The sequence below is a fragment of the Emydura macquarii genome, unplaced genomic scaffold, assembly GCF_026122565.2.
Source record: "Emydura macquarii macquarii isolate MOO-44397 ecotype Brisbane River unplaced genomic scaffold, CSIRO-AGI_Emac_v2 contig_1363, whole genome shotgun sequence".
Classification (NCBI taxonomy): Eukaryota; Metazoa; Chordata; order Testudines; family Chelidae; genus Emydura; species Emydura macquarii.
In genome coordinates this window covers 13,379,309-13,395,404 of record NW_027131500.1, presented here as the reverse complement: position 1 = coordinate 13,395,404, position 16,096 = coordinate 13,379,309, and the positions used below count along the sequence as shown (strand labels likewise).

Genomic DNA, 16,096 nt, shown 5'->3' with positions numbered 1-16,096 from the left:
TGTACTATCTTCAGAGATTACGGAGAACAATTTTTCCCTCCTCCTTGTAACAACCTTTTATGTACTTGTAAACCGTTATCATGTCCCTCCTCAGTCTTCTTTTCTCCAGACTAAACAAACACAATTTTTTCAATCTTCCCTCATAGGTCATGTTTTCTAGACCGTTAATCATTTTTGTTGCTCTTTTCTGGACTTTTTCCAGTTTGAAATGTGGCACCCAAACCCGGACACAATACTCCAGTTGAAGCATGATCAGCACAGAGTAGAGCTGAAGAATTACTTCTCATTTCTTGCTTACAAAACTCCTGCTAAGGTTGGCTTTTTTTTTTTTTTTTTGCAACAGTGTTACACTGTTTACTCATATTTAGCTTATGATCCACTATGATCACTAGTGCCCATTTTCATAGTACTCCTTTCTAGGCAGTCATTTCCTATTTTGTATATGTGCAACAGATCGTTCCTTCCCAAGTGGAACCGGGCTTTTGCATTTGTCCTTATTGAATTTCATCTTATTTATTTCAGACCATTTTTCCAGTTTGTCCAGATAATTTTGAATTTTAATCCTATCCTCCAAAGCACTTGCAGCCTCTCCCAGCTTGGTATCTTCTGCCAACTTTAAAGTGTACTCTCTATGCAATTAACTAAATCATTGATGAAGACATTGAACAGAACCAGACCCAGAACCGATCCTGGTGGGACTCTACTCCACATGCCCTTTCAGCTTGACTGTGAATCGCTGATAACTACACTCTGGGAAAGGTTTTCCAACCAGTTATGCACCTACCTTATAGTAGCTCCATCTAGGTTGTATTTCCCTGGTTTGTTTATGAGAAGGTTATGTGAGACAGTATAAAAAGCATGTCTAAAGCCTTACTTACATGATGGAGAGGAGTCAAGCTTTTTCCCACCCTGCCCACCAGCTCATCAAAGGGGATTAACGTGTGCACAGCATCCTCTTGAACATGTCTGTATAGCTTGGACAGGAATGTAAGGGAGGTTCTTCTTCTCCCTTATGACCTGTATGAGCAGGTAGGCAAAGTCACAATCTATCCCTTTATGTTTGTGGAACATTCAAATACTACCTTGATGGGCACCATAGAAATGCCTACAATTAAACAAATCACTGGGTGGAAAGACCAAAACTTCACCCTGGTGCTTCATGTTATGAGCAAAGTAAATGAAATTCTGCAGCTGTAGCCAATGCAAAATGAAAATGTACCTGATTGCATCAGACCCCTTGCTAGAGAAGTTTTAGAGCAGGCAGGCTCATTTGACTTGAAAATTGAAGAATTGTCTGAAATAGATGTTGCCATGGTGACAGAGAGGATTAGCAGTCTGAGACTGATTTCATTGGTCTGTTACTAGCACAAGTTGCTTGTTTGAGTAGCATTAATATGTTGTCTCCTGCTGCTTTATATGCCGAGACCATCTGGTTTGGTTGTATTTAAAGGTGCAGTTCTGTGGCAAAAAGAATTGGCTGATGTGATTTAATTTGTGTTTAAAATGCAGCTTATAAGAGTAAAGAAGTATTTAGAAAGAGTACTTGTGCCTTAAACATATTCTAGAAGTCACAGCACGTACAGTGATAGAGAATGAAGTGCCAGTTCTAGGCAGCAATACAGGGGATTTCTGAGATTTGTTGAATATTCAGTCAATGCACGTTTTAAATATTCACTGCATAAACATGTACTCTTGCACGTTTCTTTAGGTCCTGTGCATGTACAGCCACATTTCCCTTTTCAAAAAGAATTCTTGTCAATGTACACTGGAAAGTAGCTTGAGAACTACAGATAAAAGTCCTAAATAAGTGCTAAGTGTTGTTATTTTATGTTATAGTAAAGTATATCAATTATGGGTTAGTTGAATTTTAAAAAAAACCCAACTTAGTGCAGGATTCATTTTTCAAGAAGGAATTGACACCCATTTTATTTTGGAATGAATCTACGGTGTTCAAAAACACATTTTAAAATATTTTTTAGAAGACAAGAAAACTAAGATAAAATCCCAAATATCATTGATCTATTAATAAGCATCTTCCTTTGCCTTTACTGATGACTGCACACTCTACCATGGGAATTATTATCCTCTGAAGTGCTGATTTATCCAAAACTTATTTATAGTACAATACCAATTTACATAGGATCCTTCTGAATTTCGATTGATTTCTTTCCCTGCTGGTTTATGGTATAGTGTTTAATTATTCCCAACACTGTAGGACTAAATGAAAAAATAAAACCGTGTCAAATTCAAAATAAAAGCAGCTTCCATCAGAAAGCTTAAGCATTACATTTTTGAAATGTACTCTTTGGACCAAACGTTGTGTGGTTTTACACCCTTGACAGCAAAGTAGGATTGCAGAGGGAGTAAATCAGCACAGAATTTCGTCCTCTGTAGTGTACTGAAACCAATTTCAATCTTGATTATGAAAATATGAGGGGTATTGTATAGTATGATAGAAACATTATTCATATTCAAAACTTATTAACAGTGAAACTTCATAATGCTACTTTGCACTTATATATCACTTTTCATCCATGGATCTCAATGCATTTTACAGGGGTAAATCACTTTTGGCTTACTGTGCAAAAGTGCAGTTACATACAGAAAGGGGTCACAGATTTACTTCACAAATCCTTATTGTTAAGCCTTCTTGCTGAAGTTTTGGATTTAGTGCCAAAATCATTTTTGATTATAAAGTACACTTGAAATACAAGGCTTTATAGTTAAGCCTGTTGATGCTTTACATAGTAACAAGTACTCTGTTTTGTCCTCGGAAGGCTTTAAAAAGATTCATCTTTGATCCCTATTGTATTCACAACTCAGCCCTAGCATTATTCCTACTATATTAATTATAATTGTTGATTTCCAGTGTATAATAGCAGAAGGAATTTTTTTGCTATCTGAACTTAATTTATATTTAACTGCTGTAGTTCTGGAGCAAACAACCTTGCATTGCTGATTGTCATGATTGAATTCATATTGTGCGTATTTTTGGCCAAATGCTAACGTATTTCTTGTAAATATATTTGTGGTGGTGGTTGTTTCTGATCTCAGGAATCTGCTATCAGGATATTACTATCTAGAGGTTAGGAATGAATTGTAATTTTTTAACCAGTGGCTCAGTTCTACCACCTTTTATTCTCAATGAGTTGTCTCTTATTCCTCAAGTAGTCCCACTGAAGTTGATGGTGCTGTTTACAGATTAAAGTACTACTCACTGTAAGGAAAAATGGGCAGCAAATAAGGAGCTTAAATTGTAATTTGTCAAGAAATAAATTGGGCTAAATGAAAAAGAACAGGGCCGTCAGGCTGTCTGCCTGCCTGGAGCTTCAAGCAAGCTTTTTAAATTCATTGCCAACATGAGTTGAAGTTAAACAGGTTAATTTATCAGATATTTGTGGCTTCATTTCTAATCTTTTTGAATAGTGATAATGAAAATTTATGACAGCAAAATCTTAAATTGAAATAATATACCATATATGAAGCCATTGCATTACATGTGTAAGTATATATTTAAAAATACATCTGATCTATATATTGCATTACTGTGTTTGGTGTCAGTCCATATTATGGAGTTGTTATGGGTCTAACCACAAACCCATACTCATAGGAGTAATCCTTACCTACCTAGAGAGAAATTCACTGTTAAACCAAGGGCCAGCATAGGGCCCAATGTCCGTTAAAAGCATTATAAGAATTTATATTGGGTTTATGTGAGAGTATTATTTGTAGTCCTTGTGCTGGGTGAAATTCATCTTTAAGCAATATCCAGTGGGTAGTCCCAGTTAGTAAAGTGGCCTTGAAAATCAGGAAATAGTCCAGCAGTTAGGATGTTAGTCTAATACTTGAGAGATCCAGGTTCAATTCTCAGCACTGCCCCAAACTACCTTTGTGATCTTGGACGAGGTACTTAGACTACCTGCTTTACAGTTTCTCACCTTAAAATAGTGATAATAGCACTTCCCTACCTCACAGGAGTAATATGAGGATAAATACATTTAAAGATTTTAATGTGCTTGGCTGTTAAGGTAATGGGGGGTCATGTAAGTGCAGTCCAACTGTGTTTCTTTCCCTCTTCCTATACTGGGCAGTGGAAACGGGGCTGGTTTAGAGCCTTAAACTAATTTTACACAGTCCAGGATTATTATAGGGGATCTTGTTCTGCCCCATTTAAAGTCCCTTCTCTGCTTCCAGATCTGTGTAAAGGAGTCTTAGTGTAATTGAAAATCAGGCTCTTTGTATGTAGAGGTTGCTTCTTAAAGTATTATTACCTTTTTCTCTGTTTTATGTACTGTATCATTTTCATGTAGTATAGAACACAAAACCTCTCAAAAGCCCTTATTCATTTTAGATCAAAATATACTTTAACTTGATTTAGAGTTATTTCACAAATCCCAGAGCCTTGCAGCATAAATTAGGTTTTTAGTGCTACATACTAGACAAAGCCTTGAATGTTATTTTTAAGTGCTTATATAAAAATTCTAGAAGTCTAAATACTAAAATGGGTGAACTTGAGAGCATATTAAATGAGGATATTGATATAATAGGCTATTGAGTTCTGAAGGAACTCAAATGTGAAATTGCAGAATTACTAACTGTTGGTATGTAACTTATCATTTAAATCAGCTTCTGTACCAGATGAATGGAGGATAGTTGATGTGACACCAATTTTTTTAAAAAAAGGCTTCAGAGCCGATCCTGGCAATTATAAGCTAGTAAGCCTTACTTCAGTACCAGGCAAATTGGTTGAAACTATAGTAAAGAAAAGAATTATCAGATACATAGATTAATATGATTTGTTGGGGAAGAGTCAACATGATTTTTGTAAAGGGAAATTCGTGCCTTACCAATCTACTAGAATTCTTTGAGGAAGTCAACAAGCATGTGGACAAGGGTGATCCAGGGGATACAGTGTACTTAGATTTTCAGAAAGCCTTTGACAAGGTCCCTCACCAAAGGCACTTAAGCAAAGTAAGTGGTCATGGGATAAAGATGGAAGGTCCTCTCCTGGATCAGTGACTGGTTAAAAGATAGGAAACAAAGGGTAGGAATGAATGTTTTCAGAATGGGGAGATGTAAATAGTAGTGTCCACCAGGCGTCTGTACTGGGACCAGTACTGTTCAACATATTCATAAATGACCTGGGAAAAGGAGTAAACAGTGAGGTGGCAAAATTTGCAGATAATACAAAACTACTCAAGATAGTTAAGTCCAAAGCAGACTGCTAAGAGTTACAAAGGGATCTCACAAAACTGGGTGATTGGGCAACAAAACGGCAGATGAAATTCAGTGTTGATAAATGCAAAGTAATGCACATTGGAAAACATAATCCCAACTCTACATATAAAATGATGGGGTCTAACTTAGCTGTTACCACTCAAGAAAGAAATCTTGGAGTCATTGTGGATAGTTCTCTGAAAATGTCCACTCAATGTTCAGGGGCAGTCAAAAAAGCTAACAGAATTTTGGGAATCATTTGGAAAAGGATCGATAATGAGAAAATATTGTATTGCTTCTTTATTAATCCATGGTATGCCCACATCTTGAATACTACATGCAGATCTGGTCACCCCATCTCAAAAAAGATATATTGGAATGGGAAAAGATACAGAGAAGGTCAATAAAAATAATTAGGGGTATGGAAAAACTTCCATATGAGGAGAAATTAATAAGACTGGGACTTTTCAGCTTGGAAAAGAGAGGACTAAGGGTGGATCTGATTGAGATCTATAAAATCATGACTAGTGTGGAGAAAGTAAAAAAGGAAGTGTTATTTACTCCTTTTCATAACACAAAAACTAGGGGTCACCAAATGAAATTAATAGGCAGCAAATTTAAAACGAACTAAAGGAAGTATTTCTTCACACAGTGCACAGTCAACCTATGGAGCTTCTTGCTAGAGAATGTTGTGAAGGCCAAGACTATAACGGGGTTCAAAAAAGATAGGTTCATGCAGGAGAGGCCCATCAATGGCTATTAGCCAGGATAGGCAGGGATTGCTGTTTGCTAGAAGCTAGGAATGGTCAATGGAATGGATCATTTGATGATTACCTGTTCTATTCATTCCCTCTGAATCACCTGGCATTGGCCACTGTTGGAAGACAGGATACTGTGGTAGATGGACCATTGGTCAGACCCAGTATCGCCATTCTTATGTTCTTGTTGTTTTTCTAGCCAAGCAGTGTATTAACAAGAATTGTACTTCCCCAGTGTAACACCAGCAGAAGGTGAAAATTAAGAATGAATTTTTAGGGGGAATAGAAGAGATTCCTCCCTGAACCATAGCTGATTTCTAGATGCAGAATCTTATTTAAGATCTTACATGGTCAGGTTAGGGACTTCCAGCTTTTTTGTCTTCTTAAGATGGAAATGAGAAGTGGGGAGAGTAACACATCCCTGTACTCTCCCACAATAGGAAGACCTGCATGGGAGTTGGGATGAGGGGCATGTGGAAGGATTCTGGGGGATGGTTGTGTGTTATGAGGAGGCGAGACTGCAAAAAGATGGATAAATATTCATATCTGAACTGTTTGGGTTTTGCCTATCCCTACCTGAACTATTGCCTGAGCACTCTCTAGTAACAGTGAGAATATAATTAATCTTTCGATTCAGTGGCTGAACCGAAAAAAGGTCGTTTCAAACTGAAACTGAATATTTTTTGTTGCTGAAATAAAAAAATCAAACAAATTTGTTCTGGTCAAACAAAACATTTTGAATGCTGCTTCAAAATGACATTTTCAAAACAAAATGTTTATTTGACGCAATATTTCGTTTTGAAGAGGTTGTTTTGAAACAAAATGTCGAAACAGTTCATTTTGACATTTCTGAAATTTTTGTTTTCATTTTTTTTTGGGGGCTGAAACTACTTGCTGAATTTTGTCCTCAATCCCTGAGTAGTTTCAGTGCCTCCAGAATGTGTTTTTCAGCAAACACTATTTGCTGTAAATATTTCACCCACCTGTGCTCCCTTTGCTACTGTGTAAATATAAAATGGTAACTACGTGAACATTGAGTTGAACAGACTCCCAGTTCCATTTTTAAATTAAGTGTTGCACTGGCTGAAAGCCTCTTTTCTGCATGAATTTCTTCATGGGAGGGAAGGTTTAATTTTTTTAAGTAATTAGAAAGTTTTCTATTCTTTTTTTCCTCCCATTTTTTTCTCTCTCCCCATTGCTCTTTCATAACTCCTCTTTTACCCTTTCTCCTCTTGTTCTTGTTCATAAAGAAGCCTTTCCAAAATGCAGATAAGTTGGGACAATGGAAAAGAAACAGAAGAGATTAAAAATAAGATGTTAGAAGCATTGCTGTAGATTCATGGGGCCCTGATTTGGACTTGCATGCTACAGTATATGGTGGGGAATGGAAGAGAAGTCCAGACCCTTTGTCAAGAATTCTAGAAGGAAGCTATAACTATAGTTTAGAACAAGAAAGAAGAAAACTAAAAAGCAATCCATTTTTAATATTGTAGTTAGAGCAGAATGCACTCTTTCTCTAAGGAGGCTCATTAATGGATTCTGAGGAAAGTCAGAGCAGCTGCGAGTGAGCATTTTAGAAGGAAGTGTAAATAAAAAATCTGGAGAAGGGAGCCAAGAGATGCAGTGATCTAACATCAATAATAGTCCTGTTATTAAAGGCTCTATTCATATCTCTGAGCAAAGAAAAATCACACCTGTACATTTAGGTAGATACAGGAAAAAGATAGAAATAACAAAAATAGCTGTTCAGATGATTACAGCAGTTTATAACATTCCAGAATCTGTTATTTTAGTAAGTACTCAGACAGAAGCTGCCCCTCACATTCCACACTGAGTATATGAGATATCCAGGGCATACCTACTATGCACCCACTGGAAGAGTGAGTTTTAAAAAACAGCAATGGGCTAGCTTTTAGGGTATTGGTTTCTACAGGAAATGTTGGTAAAGATGGCACTGATTTGTTTACTGTGAATTTCTTAGAAAAATTTTACTTGAGTAGGGAGACTACTTGGATCCACCTTAGCTGAGGAATTCTTTGACCTTATTGCTGTAACCTTATCCTCCATCACCTTTTCCCTTCTCTGCCTTTGTTATACTCCTTTTCCTCACATCACATCTAAAATGCCACTGAAAGCTCTTTGGGGTAGGGACGTTTTCTTTCTATTTAAACTGTTTGGTGTGTACTGTAAGATGCACAGTAAAAACAATACATATTAAAAGTTCTGCATTTCAGTATTTTTTCCAGCTGTGGAAATGACTGGTTACTATTCAATTTCTCATAGATTTCAAGGCCAGAAGGGACCATTGTTGTCATCTGGTCTGACCTCCTGTATCACACAGGTCCTAGATCTTCCCCAAAATAATTCCTAGAGCATATCTATTAGAAAAACATTCAGTCTTGATTTAAAAATTGTCAGTAATGGAGAATTCACCACAACCCTTGGTAAATTGTTCCAATAGTTAATTACCTTCACCATTAAAAATTTCCACCTTATTTCTAGGCTGAATTTGTCCAGTTTCAAATTCCGGCCACTGGATCATTATACCTTTCTCTGCTAGACTGAAAAGTCCATTATCAAATCCTTGTTCCCATGTAGGTATTTGTAGGCTGTGATCAAGTCACCCTTTAACCTTTTCTTGTTAAGATAAATAAATTGAGCTCCTTGAGTCTATCACCATAAGGCATGTTTTCTAATCCTGTAATCATTCTCATGGTTCCTCTCTGAACCTGCTCTAATTTTTCAACATTCTTCTTGAATTGTGGGCACAAAACTGAATGCAGCACTTGCACCAGTGCCAAATACAGAGGTAAAATAACCTCTCGATGCCTACTAATGATTCTCCTGTTTCTGCATCCAAGGATCAGATTAGACCTTTTGGCCACAGCATTGCACTGGAAACTCATATTCAGCTGATTATCCACCATGACCTCCCATTCGTTTCCAGAATAACTGCTTCCGAGGATAGTGTCCCCCATCCTGTAAGTATGGCCTACATTCTTTGTTCCTAGAAGTATACATTTACATTTATCCATATTAAAACACACATTCTTTGCTTGTGCCCAGATTAGCAAGTGATCCAGATTGCTGTGTCAGTGACCTGTCCTCTTCATTATTTATCACTCCCCCAATCTTTGTGTTGTCTGCAAACTTGATCAGTAGTGATTTTATGTTTTTTTCAAGGTCATTAAGAAAAATATTAAATAGTGCAGGACCAATAACTGATCTCTGTGCGTCCTCACTAGAAACCCACCCGCTCAGTGATGATTCCCTGTTTCCACTTACATTTTGAGACATATCAGTTAGCCAGCTTTTAATCCATTTAATGTGTGCCATCTTATTTAATATTATACTATATTTTTATTCAAAATGTAATGTGGTACCAAGTCAAATGCCTTAGGCAAGTCTAAGTATATTACATTAACACTATTATCTTTATCAACCAAATTCATAATCTCATAAAAAAAAAATCAAGTTAATTTGACAGGATTGATTTTCCTTAAACCCATGATGATTGTCATTAATCGTATTATTTTCCTTTAATTCTTTATTAATCAAGTCCCGTATTGGTTGTGCTATTATTTTGCCTAGGATAAATGTCAGACTAGTAGGCCTATAACTATCCAGGTCATTCTGTTTAAATATTTTACCCTTTTAAATATTGGCACAACATTAACTTTCTTCCAATCTTCTGGAACTTCCCCAGTATACCAAGACTTATTGGAAATAAACATTAATGGTGCAGCAAGCTCTTCAGCCAGTTCTTTTAAAACTCTTGGATGCAAGTTATTTGGGCCTGCTGATTTAAAAATGTCTAACTTTAGTAGTTGCTGTTTAACATCCTTCTAAGATACTAGTAGAATGCTAAGAGTGTTATCATAATTATATGATCAGACTATCGTCTGTTTTTTTCAATACATTCAAGAATGGTAACATCCAAAAACCAGTAGGAGAGCACTTCAGTCTCCCTGGACACTCAGTAACAGACTTGAAAGTTGCCATACTTGAACAAAAAAACTTCAGAAACAAACTCCAGCACGAAACTGCAGAGCTGGAACTCGTATGCAAACTTGACACTATCAGACTAGGTCTGAATAGAGACTGGGAGTGGCTAGCCCACTACAAAAAATAATGTTCCTTCTTTTAGCATTCACGCCTTCTCATCAACTGTTGTGAATGGGACTCATCCACCCTGATTGAATTACCTCCTTAACACTCGCCCTCCTCACTGTGATGTAACTCACCCATCCTTGCATGTGTATATATACCTACCTAACTGAAGTTTCCATTTCATGCATCTGATGATGTGGGTTTCTGCCCACAAAAGCTTATGCCCAAATAAATTTGTTAGTCTTTAAGGTGCCACAGAACTCTTTGTTTTACTTTTAGAGTTGTGGAATACTTGAGGGCTATGCATTCTGGGTCCTTTCTTTGATTCACCTCACCCAGTTTTGAAAAGCTCCACCAGGAGCAATAGATCAGATAAAAGAGAGGCTGTACAGAGGGATCATTAGATGCTCACTTCTGACTACACCGTCCCACCTCCCTGAGAGGCTTCATCAACTCATAAAACTCATATTATAAAGATGTCACCTGATAGGTTATGACAGACTTTGATTGTGAACTATGCATTGCCCAAAACACATACTTGTTATGTGATGAGGATGAAATAGGAGGAGCGCTGAAAATATTTATATCAGTGCAGCAATATGTCTTGAACAAACATTAGGCAGTTATAAAGAAACAGAACATTTAGATTTATGAAATGAAAAACCAGGACATTTGGGATATTTGAAAAGACATTCTTAGGATACTGGGACATCATACGAAAAGCCAGGACTGTCCCAATCAAACCAAGAGGTATGCTTAGTTTACTGCGGTGCTGCATTGGAATCCAGTAGCACTGAAGTCAGTGGGGCTTTGCATGAGCTCAGGGGTCAGCTCATGTGGAGTAGCTTACAGGATCAAGGCTAATGTATGCTGTAGTATGGAGAGACCTAGTTGAAGTCAGTGATCACTAAAGAAACTACCAATTTCTTTCTAAAATAAAAAAATTACAGGGTTTTGAGCTTCAGTCCCTTCATTAAACCTTGGAATAATTTGACTTCCCTAATTCTTTGAGTGAAGCTAGAGGTTTCCAAATGCTAAATAGAGTAAACCATATTTAGATGTTCCTATTGCCTTTGGTTGTGATTATAGCTATTTTTCTCATATTATGGCCACTGCTGTTAATCGTGGATTTTTTTATCCACAATGTCCACACTCTCAGGAGACTATGCCTCCTTTCCATGGCAACAGCGGCAGTGCTCTGAGAAGTAGGTGTCCCTAGACATGATGTAGATGCACATAAGTGAGGCACTCTCTAATTAATGTAACTATTTCCATTTAAGTAACCGTTTGGATTCAGTCTTGAAACTTTGTTGCTAGGCTTGATATCTTTTCTATTTTTCCACACACCCTATGTCTCAGAGTGACCCAATCTGGCACAGTGTGCCTTTTCGTGCTTGGTAATTTTTTGTGAAAGGCACGCATTATAAGTAATTCCTGTAGTGGTCATTGCTCAGGCAGTTCTCAGTTGTCATATCATGAAGACTACACATTGCGTCTCATGCTTTGGATTATAAGGTTCACATTAATTTTGTAGATGGAATCTATTGAGGTAAAATTAACACTCAGCTTTTTATTTGGGAGGACACATTTGACCCTCAGGTATATATGCATTGGTAATCTAAAATGGTATGATATAAAGGATCTCTATAAAACAATAAGGGTTACCTTAAAAATTGTGTAAGGTCTGCAAGCCTTTAGAGGCAAAAAGGAGGTCAATCAGGATATGTTTGAAGACTCAGGTATGGCTATGTACCTGTAAGGCTACATCAGGATAAAAGTAGAGGAGATAGTATGTCAGTAATAATACCTTGCTCTTATATAGCTCCATATGAAGTCAAGGGAGTAGCAAGTGTTTAGCACTTCTGAAAAGCACTTCTCCATATTGTAAAAGGCAATGAGGCCACAATCTTGCTGGAGTCTCGAGGTATCACTAAAATACAAATAATTAATAAAAATGGAACTGATTCCAGGAGCTCATTCAGAACTCAGCCTGGTGGAAATACATGTAATCACAAATAGAAACAAACCAAATTCCAAGGCTAAAATTTAGCTGCAACTGAAGAGTGAACAGAAGAGGAGGCACAGTCAGCACCATTCAAGTGAATGAGAGATAATGTTCAAACTACAGTTTAGCAGATTTAGATTAAATCTCAGGAAAAACATCCCAACTATAAGAACACTAGAACAATGAAACAGACTGCCTAGGGAGGTTGTGGAAGCTCCTTCACTGGAGGTTTTCAAAAGGACCCTAGATAGCCATCTGTCTTGGATGGTTTAGATACCACTAATCCTGCGTCTTGGCAGGGGGTTAGACTAGATGACACTTGCGTTCCCTTCTAACCTCATCATTCTAGGATTCTATAATGTCATGAGTGAGTGAACACAGGCTGCTTGATGAGCTGGAAGCCATGGAACACATTGATGTGAATCAGGGATGAGGGTGCTGATCCAGTGCCGAGTTAAAGAGTGGTCTTTCATTTACTTCAGTGGATTCTGGATGAGCTACTCAGGAAGCAGGAAGTAATAAAATGGTTTAAAGAAATAAACAAGATGTTGCCAGGTGGCAGAAAGGGGACTAATAAGAATTGGAATTCAAATGTTCAGGTTGTGCCTAAAAAGCCTTAAACAAAGCACAAACCATGTTAAAGTCAAGAGGTTTGTATGTAATTTGGTGATTTCAAAGGGAAAAGTGTGGCTAATTGCTGGAAAATAAAAAGGGGGCTTAGAGAATGGGAACAGAATGTCAAAGGATAACTTTCTAAAGTTTTCTCATATGTTGAAGGGGTAAATGTAGAATGTGTATCTTGAATAAGCATGTAGATAGGTTAAATGTATAAGGTGCTTGAATAAGCATTTTGTTTATTCCTGTATAATTGTTAGTAAAAAGAAATAAAACAACATATTTTAAGGTTTGAAGACTCTTTAAATTAAAAACAAACAAAAGAATTCAACTGAGAGTGTTAGTGTGTAGCAACTGTGACTAACTGTAATTTAGTAATTGAAAGTGTTTACTAAGTACTCGCTGTTCTAAGGGTGATTTCTGTATGGAATATCAGAGGATAAGGAATAGTCTTTCTGATACCTACAAAAAAAATCTGAAATTTTGTTGGAGAATATTTGCTTTGAGTAAGTCAAGACAAGCATACTTACACAGAGCGGACAAGATCTTTCAAAGCTGCTGAAGAAATGTTGACAGTTTCATTATGTAATTGAAGGTTGCAACAGTTTTAATATTGAATCAAACTTAAAATATATATGGGTAACTATCCAATATCAAGGTAGTTTGATATCAAAGGTTTGAAAGAAAAAGGCAAATCCTGTACAATTGAATGTTTAAAGATTCATAAAGATAGAAGTTACTATTATTTATTGTATTTATATATTTCAAATTTATTAGTACTGAAGAAGATCAGTTAGGTTACTAATCCATCCCATTGTGTGGGATTGTTTTCTACTGCTATTGCACTGTTCTTCGGTGCTTAATCCTGACTTTTTTAAAATGAGTCACATGCAGGAGCTTTCATCTCTTCCCTTAGGAGACTCTTCTGAAGCTGAATAGCAAATTAGATTGTCAGACAATTTTTCCTGTATGTTCAGTCTCAGTCATTACTTTGGTTTAAATCTTTATGCATTTTGAATAAGCCCTTTGCCACACCATATCTAGGCATCCGGATAAAACTTTCTAAAGTACCTAAATCCCATTTTCAAAAGTAACTTAGGCAATTAGAAGCCTAAATGTAGGCTTGAAATGAAAATATATGCCTAAATCTCTGTCTTCCTCTCAGTAAAATGGAGATATGCTTACGTACCTCAATAAAATTTGTAAAGCATCTTGAGATGCTTGGAAAAAAAGTGATACAGATATGTGAAATATTATATAAAAGAACAATAATTTTCTTCACCACAGGAATGCATAGGGTGCCACAAAACAGGAAGTCTTCATGCAATGTGATTGCTCAAAGTAGAATTTGGACAGAAGACCAGAGTTAATATAATGCTATTCTTGTGCAAAGTGCTATGGGATTTTTCATGAACACAGATGGTTAATTTCTTAGGTCTACAGCTTATCTGAAAGGTGTTAACTCCAGTTAGAGTGCTCCCATGCAACATGATTGGTTTAAAATTTACTCAGTGAAAAGTGTGATCTACTGACTTATTAACACTTCTTATTGCAACACCCAGGTATTCTTTGGAAGCATTCCAGTTTAACCAAGTCAAACTCTGCTTACCTTGTGAGAGCTGATGAGTTCATTGCCTGAGATGGAATAACTGTAAACCCTTTTTGATTTTGTAATATTAACTCTGGATAATATCACAGAGATACTATGGAAGAGCCTTGATAACTTATTGGTGCTACACTACTGCTATGTTTTTACAATGGACTAGTCAAAATAAATATTAAAATATGATTTATTTCTAGTTTTTCCTTCCTCTAAGGAAAATCAAAATTTTGGAAACTAATACACAGACCTTACTCATATTAATTCCATTCCCCCAATTTAATTTTTTTTTATCATTGCACTGGTAGGAAAGTCCTGCCCTTTAGATTTTGCATTTGATGACTCAACAAATAGACACATTTTCAGTTCCAAACACGTCTCCTTAGGATTTCCTGAGGAACCAGGAATCCTGAGCTGCAGTTGCAGATATACTCTGTGGAATTACATTGCACTGACATGTTGAATGTAAGTAATGAATTATGAAGTGTTTAGAGTAAATTGTTAAGCACTATCATTTCTGGCACAAACCAGAAGAGGAAGACCTGGAAAAAACTTTTTATAGTTTTCATAATGATGAAATCACAGTATACACAGTGTGTTGATTAATTTGAGCTTTTAAAGTGCCCCATAAGTGAAATTTGGTGGCACCAGTTTAAAGGAATATTTGACGTGATTGTTAGATATATGGGACAATTTGTCTAACTCATATTACTTTTACCTGTAAATGAGGTTATGTACCAAAATGTGACTGCAAAAATATATCTTCCTACTAAATATACATAGGCCCTCTGTGTGATCATGTCATACCTGCTTACCTATGACAAACAGATTTTTGTTTTTGTTAGCATAGCAGAGAAAACCCAGCTATGGAAAAATGAGCTGGGATCTACTCTGGCTTGTGGAACATCTACCAAAGTGCCAAACTTTGATTGCAAAATGTTCATTACTGCTAATGATACCATGGTGATGAGTGTAATATGACAACGCAGAGACAGATTAGACAGGGTGAAAAGCAGTTTAATTTTTAGATTCCAGTTTGTCTGCAGGCTTGGCAGTTAGGAAAATTTCATCTTTTGATACGTAACCTGTGCAACACTTTTACAAATCCCCACCAAAGTGTAAATTATACCCCAGCAATCCCCAAAGTCCTTCACTGGGAGTTCACTGGGGCCTTGTGGCAGGCCCAGTGTTAGTGATTTTCAGTGCTTTCCCCTCCAACAGAATTCTGTGGGCGCTGAAGTATTTACCAGGTTTATCCCAACTATTGGTCACCTGATAGTTGTTGAGCAGGTAGCAAAAGTGACACCTTTCCCCCTGTATGTCCAGTAGGCATAAACAATGCAGGGGCAACTGAGTCAACTGGCAGACTCAGTGAGTAGAGCAATACAGCACAGTATCTCTTCTGTATGTGAGGGGAGAAGCAGCACACACTGATTGAGGGAGGAGTTGGGGAGAGACAGAAAAGAGACTAGGAACAGATAGTAGGGGTACTTAAAGGGGAGAAAAAGTGTAGAAAACCAGAGATAGAGGCTAGTGGTGAGAGGAGAACGGTGCTGAAGCATGCGAGGAGCCCACAGAGGAGTAAAGTGGATAACCAGCGAACAACAAGGCCAAGAGTAAGCTGTCAGCTCATTATGGAAACCAGGTGGATGTTAGGTTGTGGGTTGTGAGGTTGCAAAAGTCAGATAATAAAAAAGGGTCCATTTAGAAGTCTTGTAGCACATTTAATCTTGTGCTTCATATGCCACATATCGCTATGCTCCTGAACTTCATAACATTTCTATGGTCACT

At 37.0% G+C, this 16,096-nt stretch overlaps 1 protein-coding gene across 1 annotated transcript in view; it reads left to right on the top strand.

Moving 5' to 3' along the window:
• CPE (carboxypeptidase E) overlaps window positions 1–16,096 on the top strand; it is an 83,655-nt gene that overhangs the window by 16,180 nt on the left and 51,379 nt on the right. The gene's annotated exons all lie outside the window — the stretch shown is intronic.